Below are 13366 nucleotides of genomic sequence, written 5' to 3'. Positions count from 1 at the left end.
GTCCTGTTGACTATCCATGGTACTCCTGAAAATGTGACACTTCACTTCCACTACGGAGACTGCTGAATGGGCTTCCCCAAACTTTGCAAAAGGGAAACTGGGCGATTCCTTGAAGTGAAGCTGTAACCTTAACTACATAACATTAAGCACCATGAAAGCTACCATCCTTAACCCAAAAGGTCCAGTCTTGAGATGTGTGTAACACTGAATGCCTACGATGTTTCTACACTAATCATCACTTATTCCTGCCAATGAGATGGCAGAGGTGTCCCCACCAGGCAGACTCTGACATGTGATGCTCTGCCTTGGTGTCAAGGAGTAAAAGCTGCTCTCAAATCTGCCAGTGAAATATTGTTGGGATGGGAGGCTGTTCTTTGGATACTGACTGTAAATTTGGTGCTCTAGACAGCTTAAACAGCTGGCTCTCAAGCCAAAGCCAACTTCACCAAAGCAAAGCTACCGGGGGAAGTCTCAGACTCCTGAGTTGTCAACAAGTGAACTTTGACTCTTGCCTTTCTCTTTCAGTGCCGGAGTTCTGAATTGCACTTCAGTATTTACAGAAATAACACCAGTGTCACCGTGGGGACCAATAAATGCCCTGAAGCACTGATGGTAGAGCTTGGTGCTCTAGAGTTCCAGTGAAGCCACAGATTATGCCAGACACAATTTCTCCATAGAAACATTAAGTGCATGATTTGGCATCAATCAGTGTGGCACAAACTACTTTCTCCTCTTTGCCAACGTGGTCTTGTCAATGATCTTGGAAAACATGATTCTTAGGCATGACTCCATGATGTGTTGGAGAGCAGGAAAGATCCCGGCGTTAACATAGAACACAATGTTGCTGTGTGTGTGGAGGGGAATCCCCTGAATATCAAATGTGATGGGGTCCTTTGGCCAATGTTTGTAAGACATTCCTGCTATATATGGAAAAGACAGCTGGAACACTGGCTTGGATTGTTTTCTCAGAGGCACACAGGCAGTTTGCAGAATGCAAGAACTAAGGGTCAGAATCTCCAACATCTAACCCGTTTACTGGGAGCAAACAATGACTAACTGTATATTTATCTCCTGACTTTGGCTTCTGGGTGTTTAAATCTGTATATAGACCAGCACCTCCAAGATCTATGCTCGTGTCCTTTAAGTTGCGCACTTCTGTATTATATCTTAACTTGTATTGTCCCTATCAATGAAAATGGAGTCAGATTGATTTTTTAAAAATAATTAGTACTTGTGTGAAATTTTTCATGATTGGACTTGAAAGCTTCCCTTCTGGCACTTCCTATAATCTCTCTGCAACCAGCCTGAAGTGTGGGGAAGGAGGGTTGAGGAGAGGAGGGCAATGGGTATATTTCCCCCCACCCAAAAAACTAAGTAATACTTTCAGTTCTGTCCTGCCACCAGCCTTCTCAGGCTGGAGAAATGGAGCCCCAATACGTGGTACTGAACTCAATGCATAGGTTTTCAAGTCCAATTCACTCTTTCTCCCTCCTCCCCAAATGGGCCACTCAAAATAAGTTGGAGGCAAGGCCTAGCACACCCCACAGTGGAGTCATCTGGCTTGTCCCGGTATACTTTGCCCTTCTCTTCTGCCCTGTGGGCTTGCTGTATGCAGTGGCTGGGGAAAGGAGCTCACAAGCTAAGCAGCAATCACTAACTCTCTCTTACATGAATGAGGCTAGAAGCTCTTTAAAAGAACAGCCTCAGACTGGACTGAAAGGGCCTGGGGATACGCTGGGAGCCTGGGAGCACAGGGGAGGGTTGAGTCTCCATTACAAATTGGTGGGGGGCGGGGAGAGGGAGGACCTCCCCAGTTCCCCAGGAGCTGCCAGTTGCAGCCAGGAGAGGAATGCCCAGGGAAAGAGGCAATGGTGTGGGATGTGAAAGTGGAGAAGTGAATAAAGTAGAGTAGCCTGCCAAGGGGAGAAGAAAAGCAGGCCCTGGAGAATCACTGGCCATGGGGGAAGTATCTGGAGGGACAGAAGAACAGCGGGGGGAGGGGGGATAGAAACACAGAGCAAAAAGAAACGGGTTCAAAGCCTATAAATTTGTTAGTCTCTAAGGTGCCACAAATACTCCTTTTCTTTTTGCGGCTACAGATTAACAGGGCTGCTACTCTGAAATCTCCCTAGAAACACATACTGCTTCCTAAAGAGCTTAAACAGGAAACACTCCGGCTAACTTTCTTCCAGGCAGGCCTGCGTTTGCCACGGTGCGCCCCCTGGCGGCGCTGGGAGGTAGATTTCTCTCCAAACTCAGAAACAACTGAAGACTTTGATTAGGTTTTAAGGGGGGCAGAGAGGAATCACCTGGCTATTGGGTAGAGACAGCCAGGGAAAAACTACGCTCTGGGGAGACATAGGTGGGGAAGCTGAGTCTTGTCTGCAAGGAGCCTGATGACAACGCCGAGTGTTATGCGGTGTTGTTGTAGCCTTGTTGGCCCCAGGATATTAGAGAGACAAGGTGGGCGAGGTCATAGCTTCTATTGCCCCAACTTCTGCTGGCGGGAGAGACAAGTGTTGGAGCTACTCTGAGCGCTGCTTCAGGGCTGGTTTCGAAGCTGCTGTGGCAGTCTTGCCATGTGTAATACTGCAAGCCCTTTCTGTGCTTAAAACACACCAGTTTGCCTGTGCTGATTCTTTATTGAACTAGATGACCATACATACCTTAAATGTGTGTCTAGGAGAGAGAGAGAGAAAGCAATGGGGGGGGGGGGGGAGGTGGCTCTGGCTGGCCTAAGGGTGGATATAACTGATGTTTCTAAAATTCCTGGCGGAAGTTCTCCCTTTCCCCTGTGCTACCCGACCTCCTCATCCCCACCCCTCCTACGATGTAAGTGGGAGGGCGTGGGTCTAGGAGCGGTATGTTTCTTGGGGGGCGCTGTAGCTCCCTGCCGGGCAGTGGTGGCTGGGCGTTGCACGCTGGAGACAGTCTGTTGGAAGAAAGGCGGCTACTGGACGATGCACGTGGTATTCTGTCGTCTGGGGTGTTTTAAGAATAAGTAACAGCGAGAAGAGGCCTGACTCCCGCTGCCCGAGATACTGACTCTGCGAGGCAGCTCTACCTTGTAGGTCTCTTATTGCCACACGTCCTATGCTGGCATTCGCCCGCCCGAGGGAGATAACGGTTCCCCAGGCAAGACGCAAACACCTCAAACAATAGACCGGGCTCTGTATTCCAGCAACAACTCTGGGCCTGGAAATACCCTTCAGCTGCCCCCGGCAATGCCCAGCGTGGCTCTGGGCTAGCAAGCAAGGGCTGCAGCGTCGCACCGGCCGGGATGGGTTTCCTTAACTCGATGGTGCAGAGCTCGGGGAAGGGCAGGTTCTTCGAGTCGGGGGCTCTTGCCTTCCTTACAGGAGGTGCTGATATTCCGGGCAAACCGCGCTGCGGGGCATGGGCGTCTCCGCCAGCGTTTACACATGTGATGCCCCATCCAGCGCGCTGTGTCACAGCTGGGCAGGGACCCTGGCTGGGAAGGGCTGGGTGGGGCGTGAGGCGCTGCAGGGAGCGGGGAAGGGTGAGCTGGTCTCCCTTGGGGCCGCTGGCTAGAAACCCCGAGGTACAGCGTCTGCAGCCACAAGCCCCAGGGCTCGGGCGCTGGAGGAACAGGCAGGTCAAGTCTCTGTCCCGCTCTCTCCACCGCCTGCCCTGGGCTGGCCAGTCCTGGCGCGTCCCGCTCCGGTTCCGAGGCGCACAAGGCGCGGACTGCTTAGCCAATGCATGGGCGAGGGGCCCTGGCGGGCAGCGCCAACTGGGAACGGAGCGCAATGGTCTGGGTCCCCCTTGATTGCCCCGCCAGCCCGCGGCGGGGGTTGCTCACGCCGGGGGTCTCTGCTGGAGAAGCCGAGGGGGGCTGGAGATTTCAGGGCCGGGGGTGCGGCTGGCAAGGGCGCCTAGGGGCCAGGCCGTGCAGCCCCCTTCCCTTGGCTCCTTCCTGCCCAGCTGCTTCCAAGCGGCCCTGTAGCCCCGCGGTGCGCCCGGGCCCGGCGGCGTCGGAGCCAGGGCCAGACTGGCGCCGCCTGTTTGCCGGCTCTGCTCCGTGCGCTTTGCTCTCGTGCGCTCTGCTCCAGATGCCTCGCCCCAGGGCAGCTGCCCTGCGCCCCATGACCTCCTCCACCCCATGCCCCTTGGAGCCCTGGTCAGGGTCAGCAGCAGGAGACGGGGTAGCCCCCTTTGGCAGCTCCCACTGCAGTGTCCGCCTGCTTGTGGGACAGCTGGGGGCAGCCTCTGCTCTGAGCTCCCTCTGCGGCCAACTTCTCTTCCATCGCTCCCGCGGGGGCCTCGGCTAGCTGCGGCGGAGCCCTTCCCCGCTCAGTGCATCTGTGAACGGGAAGGGCAGGGCTCCAGCCCCGGAGGCCAGAGCGTGAGCCCCTGCGCCCCTTAGGATCCAGATTGCTGCCTGTGGGCCATCACTGAAGCATTGGGGAGGGGAAGCCGGACCTTGTGTGTATGGATGGGGTCGGGGAGATGCAGTTGGCGTCGGTATCAGGGACTAAGTCCAGGCTGGTCCCTACTCGGCCTTTTCTCTAGCCCGTGCTCTGTACGCTTCCCCGCCCTTCCTCGGCAGCTGAGCTTCGTTGCACTCGCTGGAAAGGGCCCGGCGATGACCTAGGAGCGTTGCCAAAGGGCTGGGGTCACTCGCACACTCAACCCGGACGGGAATAGCGATCCCTGGGCTGGTTCCTGCTGGAAGAGGCTGGGGAGATCAGCAACAAGCTGGCCATGCTGAATCGCTAGGGGAGCTCACGCCGCCTTCTTCCTCTGAGGGCTGTGCAAGGGGCTGGGAGAGGGGCTGCTGCTCCCGGGTCAGAGGCAGGCTTTGCTAGGCATCCACCAGGGCTGCTCAATCTCGGGGCCAGGAGGCTGCTCTCGGGGAGTTATAGACCCCAAAAGCCAAGCGGTGAGCCAGCTCTGGAGAGTGAATCTCTGGGGCGGAGGAAACTAGGCGGGATTTGTGCCTGTCTTCACAGAAGAGCACTTGGGGCAGATCTAACTTGCCTGGAACGTTTCGGCCTTTGCACGGGGGTAGATCTTGTTCCAGCCACGTTGTGCAGGTGGTTTTCCTCCTTCCCTCGCAGATGGAGGAGCGAAGGTAGCTCTAGTCCTGGCTCAGCCCTCCAATGAGGCCTTGAAGTTCAGAGGATTCCCTGTCACCCCCACCGCATCTCTCCCAGTAAAAGTGACCCCTATCAGCCAGTCCCCTCTCAGGCACAATATGGAGAGGCTGTGATTGTGCGCCTGTGGGATTTGACTTCTTCCTTGTTTTAATTTTGCGTGTGTTCCCAAAGAACTTGGAATTAAATCGCAGAGCATCAGGGCTTTGCTGAGGTCCCCTCTCCCCCCCCCCCCCCCGCCATTTAGTTTATACTAGGTTTCCTATAGCAGGTGCAAGATGAACATACAAAGCCTGCTGTGAATTCTCACGGTGCCTGAGAAAATACAGATTTTCTACCTATCCGGTGCTACAACATGTATTGGGATTGTGTTTTCTTCAGGCAGGGGAAGGGCGCTCCCGAGGTCTATCAACTCTCTCATTGAGGATTAAAGACACAATCCAGATCCTTTGTGATGGTTAGATTGATCAGAAACTTTTCTGTAATATTTCCTGTTTGGTTTTTTTAATGTCATGTACTGTTTTGCTAGCAGCAAACTGGCAACAATCGATTTTTGTGGACAATATTTGATCTTAAATTACATTTTAACAGCAAGCAGTAGTCATATTTTGTTTATACTTCCTACTCCATATATCCCCTTAAATCACCCAACTGTCTGCCATTTCTACTTAATTAAAAACGATACATTTTAATTAACATACCTGGCAATATTCTCTGTTCTGTATGTGAGATAGGAACCAGAGGCCCTCCCATAAATGTGCTTCACCTCTAAGCTACCTCTAGACTGGTATAAACCTTATAGACTCCAAGATTTCGATTATCTGAGAACTTGGAAAAGTTGTGTCAGGTAGGATGAAATAATTTTTTCCAGTATCCGGTCTCCTACACTAAAACTGAACGAATTAAGCAGATAAAAATGTAAAACTTGCACTAAAGAGAAATGATGTCCATTTTCATCTTAAATTAATTTGTAAGATGTTTTCAGGAGCATCTCTATCCTCTGTCCATCTGAGAATCAAGTTCTTCCTATTTCTAGTGCTGGGATTAAAGAAAAAAAGAAATTCACAACTGTAAAATACCTGCACATTAATATATATCTATATAACTATACACACACACAAAAAATATTTTGTTAGTGTCATTAAATTGGTAAAAACATCCCCCAACCTCAGTCCAATGAACATTCCTTCAGTCAAACCCTATAGCAACAAATAAAATCATCCCGATGATACAAGGGCAGCAGCATTTAATTTATGTGTTAATTCATGGTGAGGAGGAAACATTTAATTCATTGACAAGCTGTCTGCGGTTTAAACCAAAAGCAGCAAATGCTAAACAGCAGACAAGCCCAGACTCCAAACCTGTGTTTTCAGTAACAATATTATTATTATTATTATTTATTATTAATTATGACAATAAGTTTTAATGTAACAAGCTCGAACCATCTCAAAGAGGGAATGTTAACACGATAGATTTGAAAAATAAGATTGGAATTAAACAGTTCTGCACATTGCAGCTCTTACTCCTGGTCGCACATACAGTTCAGCTCCAAAATGAGTCACTAAGTGTCGCTGTTGTCCACAGCAGCTCTGCCAGCTCCACTCAACGCGAAATAGGTTTCAATTGGGCTTCAGCGTCAAATGCAGCCCTCGCTCCCACTCTTTAAAAAACAACACAAAAATAATCGTCACATTATCCAGATATTTACTTCTATTTGCGACACACACATTTAACAAACTCTGTAATATTTCTTCACGTTTTATTTTTTTTTTATCAGGGCTTGATGTTTTAATTTTCCAATAGCATCAGACTCTCATCGGAGACCGATTTAAAGTATAAAAGGGAAACAAATGAATTTTGTGTCATAAACATCCTAGCAGTGACAAAGTCTCCTATATTTTACACGTGTTTGTGTATGTAATATAGATATAAATATTTTCCATCATGTCTCACACCCGGTATATAAATCTCTAGTGGGTATTGTGTATGATACAAACACAAAGATGTCGTGTGTAATGTTTTTCACGTTTAGTTCTATATCTGTAGACTGGTGTAATACATTTTATATAAGAAGTGGAGCGTGAACTTGATAGATTAGTTAAACAAACAAAAAAGACGTTTTTCTTCTTCAGCACTTTTAGCATAGTCCCAAAGTGTGTCAAATTCTCAGCTCTACAGTTACATAAAACAACTTTTTTATCGTTGGCTGGTTTCTTTTATTTTCTTTTTAATAATGTGGTCTTTGTTTTGATATTCCCGGAAATTGAAATTTACATAATTATTTTTTTTCTTTTCTGATATTTTTACATGCGGGGGGGGTCAATGTATTCTTCCCCCCTCCATTTTGTTCGTTAATGGAAATTATCGTGCGTTGAAAGAAAGGGAGACAGATTTATTTGTTCATTGCAAAATCCATCTGAACATTGCAAAACGTGAGCCATTCTACTTGGCTGAGTTTGTCCATTAAAAATAACGCATTCCTTATACAATATCAATGAGCACGATTTTGGATTAAACTGTTGTCTTTAATTTACCACAGAGCATATTACAGTATCATTGAATGTTTTAAAAAAAAACTGTCTCGAGCACAACTCAGTTCGAAAATCAAAACTGGGCTTTTTGTCAAGTCAAAATTAAAGCCATTCTAATGCCAGCCCTTCCAGAACATCACATTCAGTGTTACACCGGGAACGAAAAAAAACCCCCACAACGGTTTATTCCCCAAATTAAATGCCCCTTTGAAATCTAAACATATTTTTAAAGGAAGGGGGGATTCATCGGGTCTGTGCCTCTCCACAGCAGCTGCCGTTTGAAGCCATAACCCCTAGTGCTGTCAACAACTGTCCAAGCTCTTCCTTTTCTCCCCTCTTTTTGGAAGAAGTAAACAAGCATGTTACCTTAACATGATCGCAATAAACAAGCCAGACAATGGGGACACGGGGACTTTGCTTAACCTCGCATGTCCTTCTTCATTGAGATAGACCAGACCCGCATTGTTAGCATCGTGCTTCAGAGGGAAAAGAACAAAATCTAAAGGTCAGGGGTCAAGGACTTTCCCATTCTTCTTTCGTTTATTTCTCTGCCCTTTTCACTCAGGGGATCATAAAGAGGTCGCCTGGTGGCACAGAAGGGCTCCCGTGGATTCCTTTACTTGAAATAAGGGTGCCTGTGAGCAAATACATCCGATCTCTCGCTGGATCCGAAGCTAGATACCCAGAGCTCGACAGAGCCACACGCAGCTTGCACCCCGCTCTATAACAGCATGGTAACATTATGCATTTTCTCTGTGTATACATGTGCTCGAATATCACCATGCCTACTGCACGTCAAAGGGCAACTGATCATGCCACGGAGCCTTTTGATTTCAAAACAAAGGAGGAAGGCTGAGGAAGGCCCCCGTACTATTATAAAGGGTGGGCAAGGTTTGAATTTCAACTTGTCTCCTTCTAGTATACTTGTAAGGGTAAGCAAAAATACCCACATGTATTGAATGGGTTAGCGATAGAAAACGGAATCTGTCTAGGAGAGAATTACCTGTAAAATGGATGGGGAGGGGGGGACATTTTAAAATGTACTTTTCCTGGGGCTGATGGCACCACATAATGGGAATCTTTTTGTTGGTTTATCGGGTTGTTTTATTTATCCCGCAGGCGGCTGTGTAGTATCCAACATACCATTTTGAAAGGAAATATTGTAGGGATCCCTTCAATGTGGACTGTAAGATATGAATACACCGAGCAAATCCTTTATTAAATAAGCACCATACGGGCATTTGCAAAATGGATGGACTGGTGGGTAATATAGTTACACCCTGAACGGCTAGATATATTAACCGCGGGCATGCAGATTAACGGGTGTGTAACTAGACAGCCGTAGGGGGAGAACCTGGTAACACAGTGTGTGTGTCACACACCCGGGAAAGAGAGACGTGTTGTAGAAAGATTCTCGGCACGGCCTAAACTCTGACCAGGGCCATAGAAATGTCTGTGTCCTCCCCAGCTCTCCTTTGCTTACCAGGCTAAGGAAATGACACTGCCTCGAGCCTGCTGCTGCCCAGCGAAAGGGAATAAACGCCAGGCAAGAAGAGGCTTTCCAGGGCCGGCGCCTGGAGAATATTCGCCGCCTCTGCAAGGGAAAGTGCCCTGGGAATCGGAGCTCAGGGAGGGAAGCGGCAGCGCCCGGGGAAGTCAGAACGGCGTGAGCAGGTGCCTGGGTGTCCAGGGGATGCGGGGCCGAGCAGCGTCCTGAGCCGTGCCTCTTACTGGAGGGCCGAGAAACTGAAAAATGCCGCATCGGACAACGGGGGGTTGGACCCGAGGGATCCCCCGTTTGTCGCCCAGCTGCCCAGGCGTTTGTGGCTCCGCCACTAGCAGAGAGAGTGTGGATCCCTTAGCCCCAGCAATCCGCCGTGCTCCCGTCGCAGCGCTGGGCAGAGTCCTGAGCCCGGGCTGGTCCATCGCTTAGCAGGGCTGATGGCCGGGCAGGCTCCCACAACTCCCTGGCTGAAGGGACAGCGGCTTGTTTGGAAACAAACCCTGGAGGAGGCAATTCCGCCTGGCGATCGGTCTTTCTAGGTTCTGCAAATGCTGCTTGTCCGGGTACATCCGCGTCCCCTTCCCCTTTCCATCTCCCGCGAACTGGCACCGGTTCCCAGCCGAGTCCAGAGCCACAGGCCGGGCTGTTAGTAACAGGGTGGGATTTCCAGGTTGTCCCCTGGATCTCACCACAGAGCGCCCATAGAATTCAGCCCGGCTACCAGTTTTCGTCCTCTCCCCCCGGCCCTGTCCCATCTCTGCCTTTCATTCAATGTGCCTCAGAAAAGAACCACTAGGCTCGGGGAAAGTTTCCTAGGCGAGAGAGAGCCCGCACGCCAGGCACCCAGCTCGCTCTGCCCGGGCTGCCAATGGCTCTCTCCTGCGTGCGGTTCGCCCCCATCTTCCTCTCTTTCCAAGAGCAAACTTTAAACCAGGTGGGCACCGCAGCCATTCGCTTCTCCCCCCGCCTTTTAAAAATAATTTCACACGCCCCCCCCCCGCCCGCCTGTCTCTCCCCATCACAGGAGGAGCCAAGGGGAAGAGTTTATAGAATTTCTTTTCTTTCTTTCTCTCCCTTTTTTTCAGGGGCAGAGGCATAGGAGAGCTGGAGCTGCCAACGTATTTTATAGGTGACGTATGGGCCTACGTGGGAAGCCTGTGCCCAAGTGCCACATCTTATAGGCTTTTTCTCCTGAAATGACATCTCCCTGAAGTTCTCACCTCCCCCCCGCCCTTCAGTCTGAAAAAGCAGCCCCCTTCTTCTGCTCAGGAGACAAGCCCCAGAGCTCCAGAAGTGGAGAGAGAGCGGGAGGGGAGGAAGCTCAGACTAGATGTGTGGGGGGGGACCCTCCCTTTTGGGGCTCAGGGCTAGCCGAGCAAGCCAGACGGCGAGGCGAGAGGCTGGACAGCAGGTGGACTCCCCAAGGTAAGTCACCCCTCACATTTGGATGCGTTTTTTAAAGCGGAGGCGGCAGCTATTAATGTCCTCGGCTAATGCCCTGCAAACTCGGTGCCTTCTGTGACACCGTGTGCACGGCTCTTTAACTGAGTTGGATTAAAAGGGAAGGAGGGAGGGGAAATGCCCAACAGCCCCACTGGTTCCTCCGCGTCCTGAAATTAAGTACCGCAGCCCCCCTAGAACCCTTCCTTCCGCGGCAGGTCCTGGGTTTAGGATGGGTTTGTTTGCCAGCTAAAAACAAGCAAACAAACAAAAACCCAGAAGCGCGTGCGTGTGTTTAAAGTCTTTTAAGGCTGCTGATTGTCTTTCCCCTGGCGATGAAGTTCGGGTTATCCCCGCTCTCCTTTTGCAAAGGCGCTCACACTCTGCAGACACCTTTGTCCATGTTTGTTTTGGTCCGGGATCTGTTTCTCCTGGTGCACTGGAAATCGAAGCTCTGCGGGCGCGTGTATATATAATCTATGTTACATATGCCGTGGGTAGTAACTGTTCATTCCCTCCAGAAAGAACTGGGATACGCAGCAAATAAGCCCTGCTCCCCAGCCTAGCACTAATTTCGGTGTGTGCCTGCCTAAATTCATTCAAGCTTGGCTTGGCAATAAGCTCTCTCAATAGGGGGACAATAGAGCCCCAGTGTGACCTGAACAAAGAATTTGAAAGTAGTTAAATTGCAGGACACGTCCGCTGCCTGGGTGCTTGAATTTTTTTTTTAAAAGGAGAAAAGGAAAGGAGGGAGACTTTTCTTTGGGCTGGTGAGAAAATGCTCAGGGTAAAAGTTGGTTTGGCGTCTTCATTTCAGCGGCAATGGAGCAGAGCTAATTCAATAGGAAACGGGGGGATTTTTTAATGAAAAGACCGCCAGGGTTACAACAAAGTTAAGCTCTTGTGAATTAATTATTAGGGCAAATAAACTTTGAAGGGGGGGCGGCTTTAGCATAAAGGGGTGCGATTTATTGTTATTTTAATGTTTAATGACAATGCAATGCGATTTCGACCTAGACCGAGCAAAGGGATTTCTGGCGATTCCAGGAAAGATGTATGGATAAATAATCGAACAACTGATTTAGAATAAAATACTGTCAAATCCAGAGAGCTTTGATTTCTATTCGCCACGTCTTTTGCCTGATTTCTTATGGCAACTTTCAGATGCAAAAATCTAAAAGCAATCAGGGTGAGGAGTTATGTTGCTTTAGATAGCCTGTTTATTTAATATGATATCAAACAAAATAATACAGCGTATGGTATCTCCACGGGGTTTAAAATAATTGTTTCAAGGCTAGGAAAGAGCTAGGAGGCAACACAAATAGGGAATGGGAAACTGGGCTGGAAAGATTTTTAAATAAAAATTAAAGCAATCTGTAATGCAGGAAATCTAGAGAAAGAAGGCAAGAAAATGCAGAGAGGGAAAGGTTTTTAAAGGATAGCGGTTTTTTTTTTTAAAAAGAAGGTTGCATGACAAAATTAAAGGAGGGAGAGAATGAAAGAAAGAGAAATAGGAGAGAAGGAAGAGAAGAAAAGGAAAAGAGGAGGGAGAAAGGGAAATGAAGAGGGAAACAGCGAAGGAGAAATTAAAGCTCCTTTTTCTATGCCCCAAGAATAAAAAGCTAGTGGAAGCCTGGACATTTCTAATTATACGTGTCTGCCATTGGATGGCAGGGAAGCGGACTGCAATGGGTTAACTTGATTGCTCATGAACTTGGCCTGTCTGTCTGTCTGGATTTTGATGGATGGGTAGACCCCGCTGACAAGTTCAGCCGGCGGGACCTCCCCTGCTGCTCCAGCGGACTGGAAAGCCAGGAAAGCGGCTCAGAGCTGCAGCCCTGCGCCCTGACACCCAGCACCCACTTTTGCTCTCTGCATGCTGCCGAATGGGAAAGCGGCGCCCTTACCCCCCCCCAAAAAGTTCCCCATCCCTGCGCTTTATGCAGCCCTGAAAATCCCGCCGATCCACCTGCTGTTGAGGAAGGCTGGGACTATAATAGCCTCATGCCACAGCCACTGTGCGTCGGGCCATTGCAGAGCTTCCAGGCTGGCCCGAGAGCTTTGTACTTTGTTAATCTGAGTTAATTTTCAGCATTTGGACAGCGGATAGGAAAGCGAACCGGGGGAGCCGCAACATTTCCAGGGAAGAAATGACATTGACCCAGGGAAATTGTCTTGTGTTGTCACAATGGAGTAGAATTAGTGGCAATGTTCTGAAGGGGGGAATTAACAAAACACCCCAATCGGCTGGAAGGGGCAGGGGAGAAGCGGCGATCTGGTTGACTGGGGAAGGCGATGTTGCAGTTGGGGTGATTAGAATTTCTTGCTCCTAAACGCAGAGAGAGGAGCATTGTTTTCTCACTGCCTATGGCAGGGGGGTGAGGTAGAGAGGGAGGCGGGTGTCTTGCTATCTCGCCCATCTCCCTCTCGGTATTTTCTGTGTGATGTGGCTGACGATATTACTGTGAACATGCAGAGAGGCACATGTACAATGGGATGTAAATACCCTTCAGGAGCTATAGATATTGGGATCCTAATAATATTATTAGGATTGAAATGCAGAATCAAATGCAAACCCTATACAATAAGCTATTCCGAGAGGCATTTATGACCCAAGCCTGGTCATGAGATATGCTGAAATCTAGGAGAAATGCAATCGCAATCCAAACCCCAGTTAGCTCGGGTGGGTTTGGGGCTGGCATGCACTCCCCTAACTCCACCCCTCCGACTCCCCACCCCAAGAAAACTAGAGCGAAGCATTTACCTTCCCAGAA

At 49.3% G+C, this 13366-nt stretch overlaps 1 long non-coding RNA gene across 1 annotated transcript in view; it reads left to right on the top strand.

Moving 5' to 3' along the window:
• Positions 1-10483: 10483 nt before the first annotated feature.
• Positions 10484-13366, top strand: part of LOC140895033 (uncharacterized) — a 67124-nt gene continuing 64241 nt past the window's right edge. Inside the window, exon 1 of the long non-coding RNA XR_012154046.2 lies at positions 10484-10577. This is a non-coding gene — a long non-coding RNA (uncharacterized LOC140895033). The remainder of the gene's footprint in view (positions 10578-13366) is intronic.

The sequence above is a fragment of the Lepidochelys kempii genome, chromosome 10, assembly GCF_965140285.1.
Source record: "Lepidochelys kempii isolate rLepKem1 chromosome 10, rLepKem1.hap1, whole genome shotgun sequence".
Lineage (NCBI taxonomy): Eukaryota > Metazoa > Chordata > Testudines > Cheloniidae > Lepidochelys > Lepidochelys kempii.
Note: the sequence above shows the minus strand (reverse complement) of the source record. Positions and strands in the feature narration are given on the sequence as shown.